At 33.8% G+C, this 16058-nt stretch overlaps 1 long non-coding RNA gene across 1 annotated transcript in view; it reads right to left on the bottom strand.

Annotated features, from left to right (window-relative positions):
- Window positions 1-641: 641 nt before the first annotated feature.
- Window positions 642-16058, bottom strand: part of LOC140642558 (uncharacterized) — a 35378-nt gene continuing 19961 nt past the window's right edge. The window contains exons 3-4 of the long non-coding RNA XR_012039004.1: window positions 9163-9509; window positions 642-1085 (exon numbers count right to left, since the gene is read on the bottom strand). This is a non-coding gene — a long non-coding RNA (uncharacterized lncRNA). The remainder of the gene's footprint in view (window positions 1086-9162; window positions 9510-16058) is intronic.

Below are 16058 nucleotides of genomic sequence, written 5' to 3'. Positions count from 1 at the left end.
CACATACAAAGACAGGAAAATATTAGAGCAGAAAGGGATATCAAGGTGACACCAAAAAACTTAAATCTGGTGGAGACTCTGATCTCGACGCTCTTCTCCTTTGATCATGGGTGGCCATGTGACCCACGTAGGCCAACCACAGATTTTCAGCCCCTAGTCCCATAATCGTTTCTATTACGGGCCTGTGTTTCAAACCAGGTGGATCAGGTTTACTTTCTAGATCTTCTAGCGACACTGATAGAGGTGTGACAGGTAAGTATGAAGATTTAGAATCAGTATGCTAGGTGCTGAGGGCACGTAAGCTCGAAAAAATGGTAGACAGAGACAAGACTTTTGGGACCCCTTTTCCCTTGAGATCAGTCATACCTTATTTTTCCTTCAGTTTGGTTATTTGAGCTAATAAATGTTCATAGATGTGTGTTTTTAAAAATAGTTGTGCCCTTTTTTCATTTTAAGTAATTTTAGGTTTACAACAAAATTGAGACGAAGGTACAGAGATTTCTCATATACTCTCTGCCCCCACACACCTGCCCCATTATCAACATCATTCACTAGAACGGTACATTTTCACCGAGGAACATTATAATTACCCAAAATCAGTAGTTTACCTTCGGGTTCAGGAAGGAAAGAGAAAGAGAAAAAAGAGGAGGAGAAAATGGAAGTGGATGAAGCAGAGAAAAAGGAAGAAAAAGAGAAGAAAAAAGAACCTGAGCCAAACTTCCAGTTATTGGATAATCCAGCCCGAGTTATGCCTGCCCAGCTTAAGGTCCTGACCATGCCAGAGACCTGTAGATACCAGCCTTTCAAACCATTTTCCATTGGAGGCATCATTATCCTGAAGGATACCAGTGAAGACATTGAAGAACAGCCCATGGCCCAAAAATCGAGGAAGAAGAACAAGAGCCAGAACCTCCAGAACCATTTGAGTATATTGATGATTAAGAACCAGAGGATCTTGTTGCTCATCTGAAGAAGATTGTCCAGGCCTGTACTGGAGATGCTTGTGAAGAAATCCATGCTGAGACCTGCTACTCACTGCATGTACCATTGCCTCTGTGCTGACCCGAAGAACCTTGTCTCCAAGTCTTTGGTGAAGAGAAGATATATGATTATTTAGTGTGCTCTTTCACGTGTTCTAGGGGTTTGGACAAATGTATAAATAAATATCCTAAAAATCCTCTGTGCTCTGCATGTTCATTACTCTCTATCCTCCTTGTAATGATTGATTTTTAAATTATTATTATTATTATCTCCAATAGGTTTTGCCCCTTCCAGAATGTCATATAGTTGGAATCATATGTGTAGCCTTTTCACACTGGCTTATTTCACTTTGTAATATGCACTTAAGTTTCCTCCATGTGTTTTCACAGCTCGATAGATGACTTCTTCTTAGAGCTGGAATATATCCCATCATCTTTTTGTACCACAGTGTATATAACTATTCACTTACTGAAGAACATCTTGTTTGCTTCCAAGTTTGGGGGATTATAAATAAAGCTGCTAGAAAAATGTATTCAGGTCTTCTTTGTGCACATAAGTTTTTGACTCTTATGGGTAAATATCAAGGAGTGCAATTGTTGGATAATAAAAGGATGTTTAGTTTTATAAGAAAATGCCAAACTATCTTCCAAAGTGGTTATACCATCTTCTGTTCCCACTAGTAGTGTAAGAGTGTTCTTGTTATTCCACGGCCTCACTGGGATTGGGGTTCTCAGTGTTCCAGATTTTGTACAATCTAGTAGGTGCGTAGTGGCTTCCCATTGTTGCCTTCCTCAGATAACCTATGATATGTGGGATCCTTTCATGTTTTTATTTTCCAGCTTTGTATTTTCCTTTGTGAGATGGATGGAGTCCTTCACCCAATTTTTTTTTTCCTTCACCCACCCAATTTTTAATGGGATTGTTTGTTTTCTTACTGTTGAGTTTGAAGAATTCTTTGTACATTTTGGAATATAATCCTTTCTTTTTAATTTTTTTTGGAATATAGTCCTTTATCAGATATGTCTTTTGCAAATATTTTCTTCCAGTCTGTATTTTTGTCCTCTAACTCTTTTGACAGTGTTTTTCAGAGAGCAGAAGTCTTGAATTTTAATGAATCCCAGCTTATCAATTATTTCTTTCATTCATCATGTCTTTGATGTTGTATCTAAAAAGGTATCACCATATCCAAAGTCATCTAGGTTTTCTCCTTATATTATCTTCCAGGACTTTTATAGTTAGATTTTATATTTAGATTTTATATTTAGATTTATTAACCATTTTGAGTTAATTTTGGTGAAGAATAAAAAGTTTGTGTCTAGATTAACTTTTTGTATGTGGATGTTCAGTTGTTGTGGCACCATTTTTTGCAGAGACTGTCTTTCCTCTAATGCATTGCATTTGCTCCTTTGTTGAAGATCAGTTGATTGTATTTATGGGGATCTACTTCTTGGCTCTTTACTTTGTTCCATTAATTTGTTTTTGCGTTCTTTCACCAATTTCACGGTGTCTCGATTACTGTAGTTTTATAGTAAGTTTTGAAATCAGGTAGCATCGGTCTTCTAAATTTGTTCTTCTTGACTATTGCATTGGTTATTCTGGCCTTTTGTCCCTTCATATAAATTTTGGAATCAATTTTATTGATATCCATATAATAACTTACTGGGATTTTTGAGTGAGATGGTATTGAATTTGAAGTGAGATAAAGTTGAGAAGAACTGACATCTTGGCAAGTGTGAGTCTTCCTCTCCCTGAACATGGAATATCTTTCCATTCTCCTTTGATTTCTTTCATCAGAGTTTTGTAGATTTTTTCATATAGATCTTGTTAATATATTTATTAGACTTCTATCTAAATTTTTCTTTTAGGGGATTTTAATGAAAATGGTGTTGTGTTTCTAACTTCAAATTCCATTCGTTCATCATGGAAAGTAATGGACTTCTGTCCATTGGAAATTTATTAATTATTGATTCAATTTCTTTAGTAGATAGGCTTATCCATACTGCCTATTTCTTCTCCTGTGAGTTCTGGCAAGTTGTTTTTCAAGGAATTGGTCCATTTCTTCTAGGTTATCAGATTTGTAGGTGTAGTATTTCCCACAAAAATACTCTGTTATTCATAGTATTTCTTTATTACACTGTTAATTTCTATGGCATCTGTAGTGATGCCTTCTCTTTTATTTCTGATATTAGTAATTTGTGTCCACTCTCTTTTTTTTTTTTTCTGAGTTAGCTTATTTAGAGGTTTATAAATTGTATAGGTCTTTCAAATAATCAGCTTTTGGTTTTATTGATTTTCTGTATTGATTTTTCTCTTTTCAATTTCATTGGTTCCTGCTGTAATTTCTATTATTTCTCTTCTTTTAAATGTTTAATTTAATTTAATTTACTGTTCCATCTAGCTTCCTAAGGTGACTAGAGCAGACCAATTCATAGTGCCTGATATAGTTTTTGGACTAAGAGAAGTAAGTATTAAAAGGCAAAAATTATTATAAATATAAGGGGCAAGAGAAAAGACATATACATATGTGCATGTGTATGTGTATACATATACATACATGTTTAGTGAATATTAAAAAAATGAATTTCTGTTTTCAAAACCAAACTATTTTCTATTCTCCTTTGAAATGAAAATATCAGAAATTCATGAAAGGATTTTTAAAAGGTGGGCGGGGTGGGGAGGAATCACTGGGAAAAAAAATAAGAGAGAAAGGGGATTTCTGATTGCTTCTTTCAGTCCAGACATCCTTGTTTAAAATTTACCTACCATTTCTATTCTCTACTTCTGGTTCTCTTCTAATAGATAGATGTTGGAATTATCGGATCTTTTCACAAAAAAAAAAAAAAATCTTTTCACCAAGTGCTGTTTTTATCATTTTATTCTTTTATTATTTAGCACTTTACTTTGAAAAAATGCCTACCTTGGATTTCACAGCCATTTAATTCCCTACTCAGAAGAGTAGTACACAAAATTCACCTAATTTATTAAGATTTTTATCATAATTATAATTACCATTATTATTAATAGTTTTGCTTTACATTCAGCCATCAAACTGTACAATTCTATAGGGTTAACGTGATTATTTATATACCCTACTATATCTTTAAAAATATCAGTTTGTTTATTCATGAGATTACCTTTCCCTACGTATTTGGTCACTTCTGTAGGTGTACTTGCATCGTTTACTCTAGCTCTGATACCTAAAGGACCAGTCTCCACAGAGTGTACTCTCATGGACTTGAAATTAGAGACAAAAGATACAGTACAGTGAGTTAACGGGAGTGGCAGGTAGGTATCAGAGATCAAGACGACATTCCATGATGAGTGCCTGGTTTTACACGTACACGGATCATGCTGCGTCTCTGGCCTGAACTGCAAAATCTTGTTTGAGGGAGTGCTCCTCGAAAAGCTCCACAATCCCTTCCAATAACAAGCCACACTTGTCAGACAGTTTGGGCTTGTTGCAAACCAGCTGTCAAGGAACTGATCCTGCGGGTCACCAGGGAACTTTCAGATTTAAACATCACATCATAAATCCCACTGCTCTCATCTCTCCACAAGTCAAAAATCAGACATCCAGGAGTCCCAGGGTATAAAGGCTGAACTTTCTCAGTCCGGCTGTTAATCAACTCTGGTTACACATCACTAATATCTTATTTTGAAAGGCTTTATCCAGTCTGCGCCTGTCATATCATTTTATGACGGTCTCTCTCGATCCTGTAGAGAAAATGTGGAACGGGCTCCTGGACAGTGGGCTTCGGCGCTAGCCTTCTGGGTTTAAGACTTCTGGTTTGTTTTCTCTGTCTTGGCATCCAGAGCACCGTTCAGCATCTGGTGTCTAGTCATCCACCTATAGGGTCTCACTCGGAAGCAGACTCCTCTGTGATCAAACTTTGTCTCAAGAAGCAGGAACTCAGGTTAGAGACAGGAGTGGTTGAGGCTGGGATGAAGTTTGCCTGCCTGGCAGGTGTTAGTATAACTACTGCCATGTTGTTCTTCTGCTCTTGATGCACAGCCCATCAAGGTTCATAAACTTTACAACCTGAAGTTTCTCAGCTTTGCATCAGCTCTTCCATGAACAGATTTTAAAATACAATTTTTTTTTCCCCTCCAGATTTGTCTCTGTCTCCACACCAAGGTTTCCTCAGAGTCCTGGGTCTACCTAGGGTAACATTTTTATTTGCTCTTCTTCTTCCTACTTTGAGATTTTTTTTTCTTTTACAAACATATATTTGGAGTTCCAGAAGGCAAAAAAATGAAGGGAAGAAAAACAGTAAGTCAAGAATTTGGAATGTTCTAGAATGGATGTTTTTTTTTATTTTTAATGGTTTTGATGGTTTAATGGAATTTAGTTGACATACAGCGTTAACGTTAGTTTCAGATGTACCACATAGTGACTTAACAATTCCTTGCATTACTCTATGCTCGTCACAAGCGTAGATACCGTCTGTCATCATATATTATTATTATTACAGTGTTATTTACTATGTTCCCTGTGCTGTAGTTTCATCCCCATGACTTATTTATTGTACCTCTAAGTCCTATTTTGCCCATATCCTCACTCTCTTCCCCCTGGCAACAACCGGTTTGTTCTATTTATGGTTTTGATTCTCTCTGTTGTTATTGTTGCCGCTTTTAGAGTTTGCATTTAAGTGAAATCATATGGTATTTGTCTTACTATGTCAGACTGGTTTCGTGTTTTGGTGAATGGCAAGATCTCATTCTTTTTTCCCGCCAAGTAATGCTCCATTGCGTATACACTGCCTCTCATCCATATTGATGGGCACTTCAGTTGCCCTCTGTATCTGGGCTCCTGCAAATACTGCTGCAATAAACAGGGGGTGCATATAGCTTTTCGAATTAGTGTTTTTATTTTCTTTGGGTAAATACCCAGGAGTGGAATTATGGGATCTTATGGTATTTTTATTTTTATTTATTTTTATTTATTTTTGGTATTTTTATTTTTAATTTTTCTCCACATCCTTTCTCCCACTTGTTATTTCTTGTCCTTTTGATACTAGCCATTCTGACAGGCGTGAGGTGTGATAGCTCATTGTGGTTTCGATTTGCTTTTCCCTGATGATGAGTGATATTAAGCATTTTTCATGTGCCTGTTGGCTGTCTGTATGTCTTTTTTTTAGAATACATATTTTAAGAAAACATCTATTCAAGATCTGCCCATTTTTTAAACCAGAATTATTTGTTCTTTTCATGTTGAGTTGCATGTTGTATAAGCTTTTCATATATATTTGCAGATATCTTCTCCCATTCAGTAGGTTGCCTTTTCATTTTGTTAATAATTTCATTTATTTATTTTTTTAGTGTAGTCCCTGCTTTGGGATTTTCTATTTCTTGTTACCTTTACCTTGGATACTTCTTTTTCTACTTTTTTAACCTAGCTATAACCTTGTAATTATTAGCATCTTCAAGAGATATCTCCCGTGATTCACCACTTTATGTTGGTTTATCCTTTTATATTATTTTTTTATTTTTTATCCTTTTATATTATTATATAAAACTTGAAGTCGGCCTTCAGGGAGTCAAAAAATATCTTTGTTTCTCTATAGGATTTGTAGAAGAATCAGTAATTCACTGTATTGTATCTGTTTTGGAAAATTCTCAGGTAGTACCTCAAACATAGCTTCTGTCCCTCCTATCCCTTTGGAGAGATTCCAGTTAACACATATCTTTTTATAGTTTTTCCAATTGCCTCCTGCATTTCTTTTCTCTATTTTCCATACCTTTTCCATTCTGCACTTCAATATTAGCATTTTCATGATCACTTAAATTCCTTTTTTTTTTTTTTAAAGATTTCATTTATTTATTCCTGAGAGACACAGAGAGAAAGGCAGGGACACAGGCAGAGGGAGAAGCAGGCTCCATGCAGGGAGCCCGACGTGGGACTCGATCCTGGGCCAAAGGCAGACGCTCAACTGCTGAACCACCCAGGTGTTCCATAATCACTTAAATTTCTGATTTTCGATCTGCTATTTTACAGTCTCCAATATGCCATTGAACTTACATATTAGGTTCTTATTTTCTGCTATTGTATTATTTTAATAAGCTTTTAGAACAGTTTTAGATTCACAGAGAAACTGCAAAAATAGTTTTGAGAGTTTCCATATTTATTCCATACTTAGTTTCTCCTTTTACTAACATTCAGTTCAGTATAGTCTGGCTTCTGCTATAATAAATGAACCAGTACTGATAAATTAAAGTCCATAGCTTACTTTCAGATTCCTTTAGTTTTTATCTAATGTCCTTTTTCTGGTCCAAGACCACAATCATGATATCACATTATGATTAGTTGTCATAGCTCCTTAGGCTACTCTTAACTGACAGTTTCTCAGACTATCTGATGGATTCAGTAAAAGCCATTATTGATGATCTTGACAGTTTTGAGAAGCACTCATCAGGTATTTTCCAGAATATCCTTTAATTGGAATATATCTGTTTTTCTTAGGATTAGACTACAGTTGCATGTTTTTAGGATCAAGACCATAGAGTTAAAGTGCCATCCTAGCCCTACAAAATGCTGTAGGCTCATCTTGTATACTTGCTGACCAGTCCTACAAATGGCCATTTCTTCAAGGGTCCTGGTTCCTTTTCTGCTGAGCCACCCAGGTGCCCCCAGGGCTCCTTTAAGCAGATCCACATTCTGACCTATATTATTCTCCTTCTTCCCTTAAAAGTTTTAAGCTTTCTTGAATGGCAGGTCAGCTGACAATGAACTCCTTCAGTATTGCTTGTCTGAAAAACACTTTATTTGCTCACCTTAGAAGTAAATTTTGGAGGGTATTTACTCCGAGGTTGATGTTTATTTTTTCCTTTCAACATTTTATTTTACTCCACTCTCTTTCTACATTAATGATTTCTTACAAGAAATCTACTATAATTATTATTCTAGTTCCCCTATAGGTAAGATGATTACTTCCTTAACTTCTTTCAAGATTTTGTCTTAATCATTGTTTACACATGCTATGCCTAGATATATTTTATTTCGTCTTACCCTGTTTGGATATTTATCCTAACATCTGCTATTAATTGGAAAGCTTTCAGCCATTATTGCTTCAAATGTTTCTTCTACTCTGGTTTTCTTTTTTTCTCCTTCAGGCATTCCAATTACATTAATGTTATACTTTTTGTAATTCCACAATTCTTGAAGGTTCTGCTCCTGGTTTTTTATTATTATTATTATTTCTTCTTTGTCACTGTATTTCATTTTGGGAAGTTTTTATTGATCGATAGTCAAGCTCAATGATTTTTTCCCCAGTGTGTCTAGTTTATTAATGTCTCTATTTACTGCATTCTTTATTTTATTTAAAATGTTTTTGATTTTTAGCATTTCCATAGTTCCACTTATATTAACTATCTCTTTTTGCACGTTGCCTACTTTTCCAATAGAGCCTTTCATCAGTTTTAAATTCTCTGCCTAAATTCCTAAGTCTGTGGCATCATCTCAGTCTGGTTCTGATGTTTGCTTCATGTCTTCAGACTTTTTCTTTTTTTTGTTTTGCTTTGTCTTTTTGCACTCTATATGTCATCTTTTTGTTGTTGAAAGCTGCACATGTTTGTCGGGTGACAAAGTGGAGGTAAACAGGTCTTGTTGTGAGATTTTGTTAATGTGGCAAGAAGTTGGTCTGTATTTAATATTTTCATAACTCCATTTGTCTGAGGCTTCACATTACTTTTGCGTCCCTGTTTGTGTATCCCCTTTGACTTTCTCTCAGTACTCCACCTGGGAGAAATTCTAAATCTTGTGAGTTTTTCAGTGTAACCCACTATTACTGTAACGAAGCCCTGCTGGTGTGGTAGAAAGGTGTGGGAAGGGGAAGTATTCTATAATCTTTTGATTAAATCTCTATTTTTGTGAGCTTGTGCCTCTGGGTGGTGACCTTTACAAGTGTTTCTCCTGAGGTATAGTTGTTTTGTTTGTTTGTTTGTTTGTTTTTTTGTTTTGTTTTTTTTTTTAAATCTCCCTTAGATGAGATAGGATAGTTAGAGGAGACTGGAGTCTGAGTAAATCACTTCCTGCAGCTGGGATAAAGGTCTGATAAATCCTCTCTCTCTCTCTTTCTTTTGGAGAATGGGCAGTAATTATAAAGAAAATTCTGAGTATTTGACAATAATTACCCTTTCCCTTTCCCAATAGGAGGCACAACAGGATCTTTCTAAAATATTCACCTTGGAAACGTAGTGGACTTGAAAAACATGGGGCCCTTGTGAAGCCTACAGTCACCAGGATTTTCCTCTTGTCAAGCTAGTCCACACTGAGCTTCCAGCAGTTCATCAAAATCACCAGGTAAGTCTCCTACACGTTTATGGTTCATGTGGCTCCTGCTCCCAGCAAGCAGTTCTTCACTGTGACTCTCCTGATTTGCGTGTCTCTCTGAATTTCAGGGTGCCAATTTGCCCTATGATCTCAGTGATTTGATGGATTCAATAAAAGCCATTGATTTTCTATTTGTTCCGCTTTTCCTTGTTTTAAGGGTGAGAGTGACGACTGTAAAGCTCTTCCATGCATGTTGCAGCTGAAACCAGAAGTAACAAAACAATGGGTCTTTAACATCTAGAATATTAAGTTGACTTCTTTTAAAAAGTTGAGGTTTATACTAATCTCCGTTTTTCTCTATTCTTAACAACACATTAATCATATTTATTTTAAAGTTACTATCTGATAACTATGGTATCCAAATAAACTATCTTTTACTTGTTTTTTTTTAAAGATTTTATTTATTTATTCATGGGAGGCACAGAGAGAGAGAGAGGCAGAGACACAGGCAGAGGGAGAAGCAGGCTCCCTACGGGGTCCCGATGCGGGACTCCATCCTGGGACCCCAGGATCAGGCCCCAAGCCAAAGACAGACACTCAACCGCTGAGCCACTCAGGCGTCCCTGTGTTTTGTTTTTACTTGGTTTTTGGTCATTGTTTTTGCTAAAGCATACCTCTTAATTTTTAAATTTAATGCTAGATATTGTGTATGAAAAGTCAGAGAAGTTTTGAATGATGTTTTCTTCCTCAAAGAGGGTCAAATATTTTTTTTTCTGGAGGACAAATAAAGGCTAGGCTGATTTGCTTGATTCCATGGAGAATTCATTTTAGGCTGTTTTTTTGCTTTTTTTTTTTTTCTTCCAGGCAGAACATGTTCAAGTTTGGCTTTACTTCTAGATCATAGCCTTTACCCCTTGGCTGTGCGCCTCTGAGGCCTTAAATATAACCTAGCAATGTCTGCCAGTGTCCTTCATCTTGGCAGGGCTTGAACTCCCACCTTTGCCTCTGGGATTGCACTGCCGACAAGATCTCTGGGCAGCTCTCTAACTGCTCAGCTGCTAATTTCTGTACAAATTGTTGCAGCATCTCTCTGAGCTGTTCATCGTAGAAGCTCACAAATATTGTAAGGGAAATCACACACTTGGGTTTCCTTTTTGTGGTTCTCTCTTCTCTGAGATTTTGTCCTACAAGTTCAATCACTTTGAAATTTATACAATCCAATCTCTGAATTATCATATATGTCAATTACATTAACTAGAGTCCTCAACGTTTCCGTTATTTTTAATTGTTCTTAACTATGTCAGTATTAAGTCTATATTTGGAAATATATTCAACCAGACTGAATAATATTTTGGTGTCTTAAAAAATCTCTTATGCAAGATGTTGAAAATATAATTCAGTCTACACAAAAGTAATCAGAGGAAATACTTGTTAATTCTAGTTTTTAAAATTTTGAAGCATTTACAATAAGAAATAATGGGTATGTTATCATTTAAAAATAAATCCAACTACCTTGTGCTTTATATTAATTAGGATCTGCTTCAATCCCATGCTATTTTGATGATTCAATATTTTAAAATGTAGTGCTGGTAAACTGAGAAATTTACCCTAAAAATGTTGTAGGTATAGTAGCTATGGAATATAGATTAAAGTCGAGAATTTTTGAATGCTACTCTGCTTTACTATTTTCCAAGTGAGATTATATAGTTAAGTGTAGTGAAATGGCCTATACGGAGGCAGCTGAGTGAGGAACAATACTGAATTGTGTAGTTACTCACATATTAAATGCATTTTCTTACATTTAGCTCCTCCAAGGGGGAAAAAAAAACAGAATAAATGAATCTACCTGTTTTATATTTGGTCAATATTATATATTAGGCTTCAAACTGTTATATCTTTAATAATAAGACAGATTTATTTGACAAAGATTAAGTGTATTCTTTCTCAAGATAACTAACGGTTATCTAGTTTATTGTAAATATATGTGTAAGGAGGGAGGTAGAGAGAGAGAAGAAAAGAGAATGAATTTAGAAAGTTATTTGGCCACAACAACGTGGCTAAAAAAAAAAAAATCTGTTTTACTTAAAATAAATTCTTAGAGTATATCTTCTCCATGGAAAAATAAATTAAATCTCTTAAAATTCAGTGCTTGGTACCTGATTAACCTTTTCCTTAATTTCAAGATTTTATCTGTAAAAGGTATAGTATTGCTTATGTACTATATATTGTTATGAAAGTTAAAGCAAAAAACTTATTTAAAGTAATTGAGTCTAATAATCACACAGAGTCTTTATACATTCATGGTCTATTTGTCTAGATATTTTTAAAAAATAATTATCAGTCTAAATTTCTCATTTTATAGGTCTACAATGATTAGCTAGTCCAAAAACTGCTAAAATATATCACCGCACATTTTTACACACAAAACACACACATATGGACACACGCACATACGCACATGCACAGACTTGAATGACTTTTGCTTTGTTTTGTTTTAGTAACTGGGACATTTTCTGAAACAAAGACCAGTATTTTTCCATAATTAGACGTTGTGAAGAGCAATATTAGATTTTTGCAATTTTAGCAGGCATTTTTTTTTCCTTGCTAAATAGTTAATTGGAGATGACCGAAGAAAATAAAGAAATGTCCTTGGTGAGTGTTAGCTGAAATAGTTGGAACTTTATGGGAATGAAACTGTAAGTAGGGCAACATGAAACCTGCAGAAAACACTGGTAAAAAATCAAAGAATATTCTTTAGGAGTTCAAAGTGGAAACTAAAATGGCTAAGTATTAACATTTTCTGCTATGTCAGAAAACATTTCTTATTCACTTTGGTAATAACAAACTTAAAAAGAAGCTTAATTAAGGGTTTATCAGAAGTATTACTTCTCTTTTTTCTTTTATTATAATTATTATTTTCCCTATTTTAATTACTAGATTTCAAAGAATAAAATTTAGAAATAGAAAATTTACTTGAGAATGAGGGATTTTCACATAGACCTAAACACACACATACACACAGAGAAAAATACAATAAAAAACCTTGATACTCACCAACCAGAATCAATCATTTTATCATTAACACATTTGGTTCTTGTGATTTTTTTTGCCTTGTTTTGTTTAAAAATATAAAGCATTCTATGTGGTTAACTCTATTTGAATAATATCTTCATTAAATGTAATCTTGGGTACTATTTAGCTTCTGACTCCCTAGAGGCAATAGTTATCAATTTAGTATATATATGCTTTCAATCTATCTTTGTTACTTTTTTAATATGATAGATTAGAGTTCCATGTTCAATTTTTGTAGATGTTATGAGTGTATCATTCTTCAATTTATTATTTTACCAAACAATATATTTTTGAGATCTACCTGTATTGAGAGAGAACGTGAGAGGGAGAAAGAAAAAAAGAGGTGGGCAGACAGATGGATGGAAAGAGGTATATCTATTTTTTCTGGTTATATAATTTCTACTTTTTGATTTCTAACCTACATTTATTATGTTGTATTCTGTGAATCTTCAAAAGAATAAGTTGGAATTTATTTCATTAAAAATTTTGATTTAACAGGTTTTAGTTGGTTAGTGTATTCAGTTTATATGGTTATTTCTCTGAGTTTTATTTACAACATATTTATTTTTGTTCTTTTTCTTTTTCCATCTTTTAATGAATTGGTAAAGTATTCTTTAGTTCATTTTATTTTCTATAAGTTAGCCGCCAATTTATTCTATGCTTTCTCATTAAAGACCTATGATGAAATATCTGATGTACAATTTATACAAGGTATAAATGCATCTGTTTATATTTAAGTTAATGAATATTTTAGCCCCTTTCTGGACACTTCAGGGACCTTACTGTTGCCTAAACCTCCTAAAAACTGTCTTCTACATTTCTATTAATCTCTTTTAGTTCTGTTAGTGCAAAAAACATTTTATGTATAATCCTCTGGATAAAATTATTTACCTACTTTTTGGCTCATCATTACAATTTGAATCCCAATTCTTTTCCTTAGGTACTTTTTTTTTGCCAAGGTCTTTATGTTTTCTGTATAATTACCATTTAGCTTAGTATTGCATACTTGATTGATATTATTTTTAAAATGCACCTTTGAAGGTATTCTTTTTTCTTCATGTTATCTTATGCTGAGAAATCTGCTTAATTTTGATTGGTGTGCTTTTGGACACACTTTGATTTCTAGTCTGATAGCTTTTAACTTTTTAAAAAATTTTGAGATTCTACAGTTTCATAAAAATATACTTAATATTTACTTTTTAAATCTAAAGATTTAGTATTTCATTAGTTCTGGGAAATTCTTAGCTATCATTTCATTAGGTAGTGCCTAATGATTTCACATTGATTTTCACACTGATTCCATTTTTCTGCTCTTCAATTCACTATTCTGTGAATCCAGAGATCTATATTGGATGTTCTAGATCTATCATGTTATCTACATCTGAAAATTGATCAGGTCAGTTTACTTATTGAGGCTTATTCTACTTTGGATTACTTTGCATTTTCCCATTCTTTTGGTTCTCTTCAAATCTGCCTTTCTTGTTTCAAAATCTTTATTTTTTTCTGCATTGCATCTCTTATCTGTTTGAACATTTGAAACATACAACATATTCAATTTAAGTTTCTTTAAATTTTTCCATTGTCTCTAGTTCCTTAGTTTACAATTCCCCCATTGTGAATCTGTCAGGAGTCTCCTTCCTTTGGACTTCATCGTGAATTTTAGAATTTCACTTCTTAGACCATCCTCAATAAGATAAATCTGGACTCCTTAAGATCCCAGGAATTTTAGAGATTACTCCATGAGACCATTTTTGTACTACTGCCATGTAATTACAGATTTTACCATTTCGGGACAAATCTTACAACAGTTTACATGCTCAAGGTCTTTGCCCTGAAGAGCTTATGTAAAAATAGCCTCAAAATTTACCATGTTTAATCTTGGACACATCTGTTTCTGCTCAGTCTGGTGCAGATAGCTTAAGTCTTACAGTAATGTGAAGCAAGCAAGTGAAAAGTATTTTATTGCCATACTAAATATCAGTGATTTTTAGATCGATACATGGGATCCAGGGAGTTTGTCCTTGATTTTCAACCTTTTGTGGGCAGCTCCTTTATACCGAGTGTAAATTCTTCAACCGTCAATCCCATGATTTACATGCCTTCAACGTCCTTTTGGCACCCAAAGCTATGGATTATTATTTTATCCAATAATTAATTACATATGTCTGAACTGAAATGAAGAATACCTATCAACCCAAATGGACAATTAAATAGAAGTAAGGTTCATAAAAATTTACTGTATATACATATATACATTTTAAGATTTTATTTATTTATTTGAGACAGAGAGAGTACTCATGAGCAGGGGGAGGGACAGAGGGAGAGGGATAAGCTGACAAGCCCCCACTGAGCCGGTATCCTGGGATCATGACCTGAGCCAAATATAGATGCTTCACTGACTGACCACCCAGGCACCCCTGTTTTTTATATTTTCATTTGAATTAAGTCTTTAGATAAAAAAAAAATTACTTGGAAATATTTCTATTCACACAGACATATGAATTTCAGTTACATTTTCAATCTCTGTATATATTTATAGATGCACTTTCAGAAGGTATTTTGATAAAGAAAACTTATTTCTCCTTGAAATTCATATAGCACAAAAATAAATGTAGAAAGGAACTGAATATGAGGACCTACATTGAAAACCAAATTTACTCATATTTACTGATGACTTACTTTCTTATATTTATTTCTAGAATCAATGAGATAAAAGTGTTACTGTTATTTGAAAACTGGTTCTTGAATTAATAAGCCCATTTAAACCATGGAAATTAAGTCTGTTTGCTTCAGGGTCAGCCACACACATCATCTATCTTTGAACCAAAAGAAATATTGGCCTTCTCATAGTAGTTATGATGAAGGATCATAGTAAGTTCATTATTATCATGAAATAGAGGAGAAATAAGAGAAATCTATTCATTATAGCTGTCCACAAATTAAATTAAATTTTTGTCAATTTTCAATATATAAAAGAATATATACTATGCCATGTATTTATACCATTTCCCAATGTAACCTTAATCAATAGATGAATTAGATAAATTTTAATTTTGACTTTCTAGATCATACTGATAACAGGATAAGACCAAATTTGGAACATAGTTTTGTTGTTAATATAGCTCACTTTGAACAGAGCCTTTTTGAATTTTCAAATTTTAGTTTCGTGATTCATAGCAATGACCTTAAGGCATTGGTTCTGAAATGAACTACATATCATTTCTCTTTTGTAACAGTTGGGCAATTAGCATGGCTTAAAGATAAAAATAATCATGAGACATAATTCATACAATAAAAATACAGGAGAAAAATGCATTAACCATATCAAAAATTTTCAAGATTTAACACTTCTAAAGAATATGTGGTTTTATGCTACATAAACTTTATGCATTTAAAACATTATATTTCCCCCATGCATATTAAATGAGTGAGATGAGATACTAATTAGGTATTATTTTGAATTCCCTTAAATGTTTAAGGATTGAATTAAAATGGCTAAACCAATCAATGTAGTTGACAAATATTTTTTGAGGAAGTAGGATGTATGAGGTATGTATGTTATTAATTGGATATATAAATTTTTAAAGGACATAATTCCTACTCTTAGCGAAGTTAAACCTACTAGAAAGGAGCTCTCTGAAGAAGTATTAATAAATACCTATCATAAAACAATATCATGAGTTAATTAATTACTAGAATAAAATGAAGATATTAGGAACTAATAATGAGTGGATAT

This window comes from Canis lupus, chromosome 11 (genome assembly GCF_048164855.1).
Source record: "Canis lupus baileyi chromosome 11, mCanLup2.hap1, whole genome shotgun sequence".
NCBI classification, from domain to species: domain Eukaryota; kingdom Metazoa; phylum Chordata; class Mammalia; order Carnivora; family Canidae; genus Canis; species Canis lupus.
This window is presented reverse-complemented; position numbering and strand designations above follow the sequence as displayed.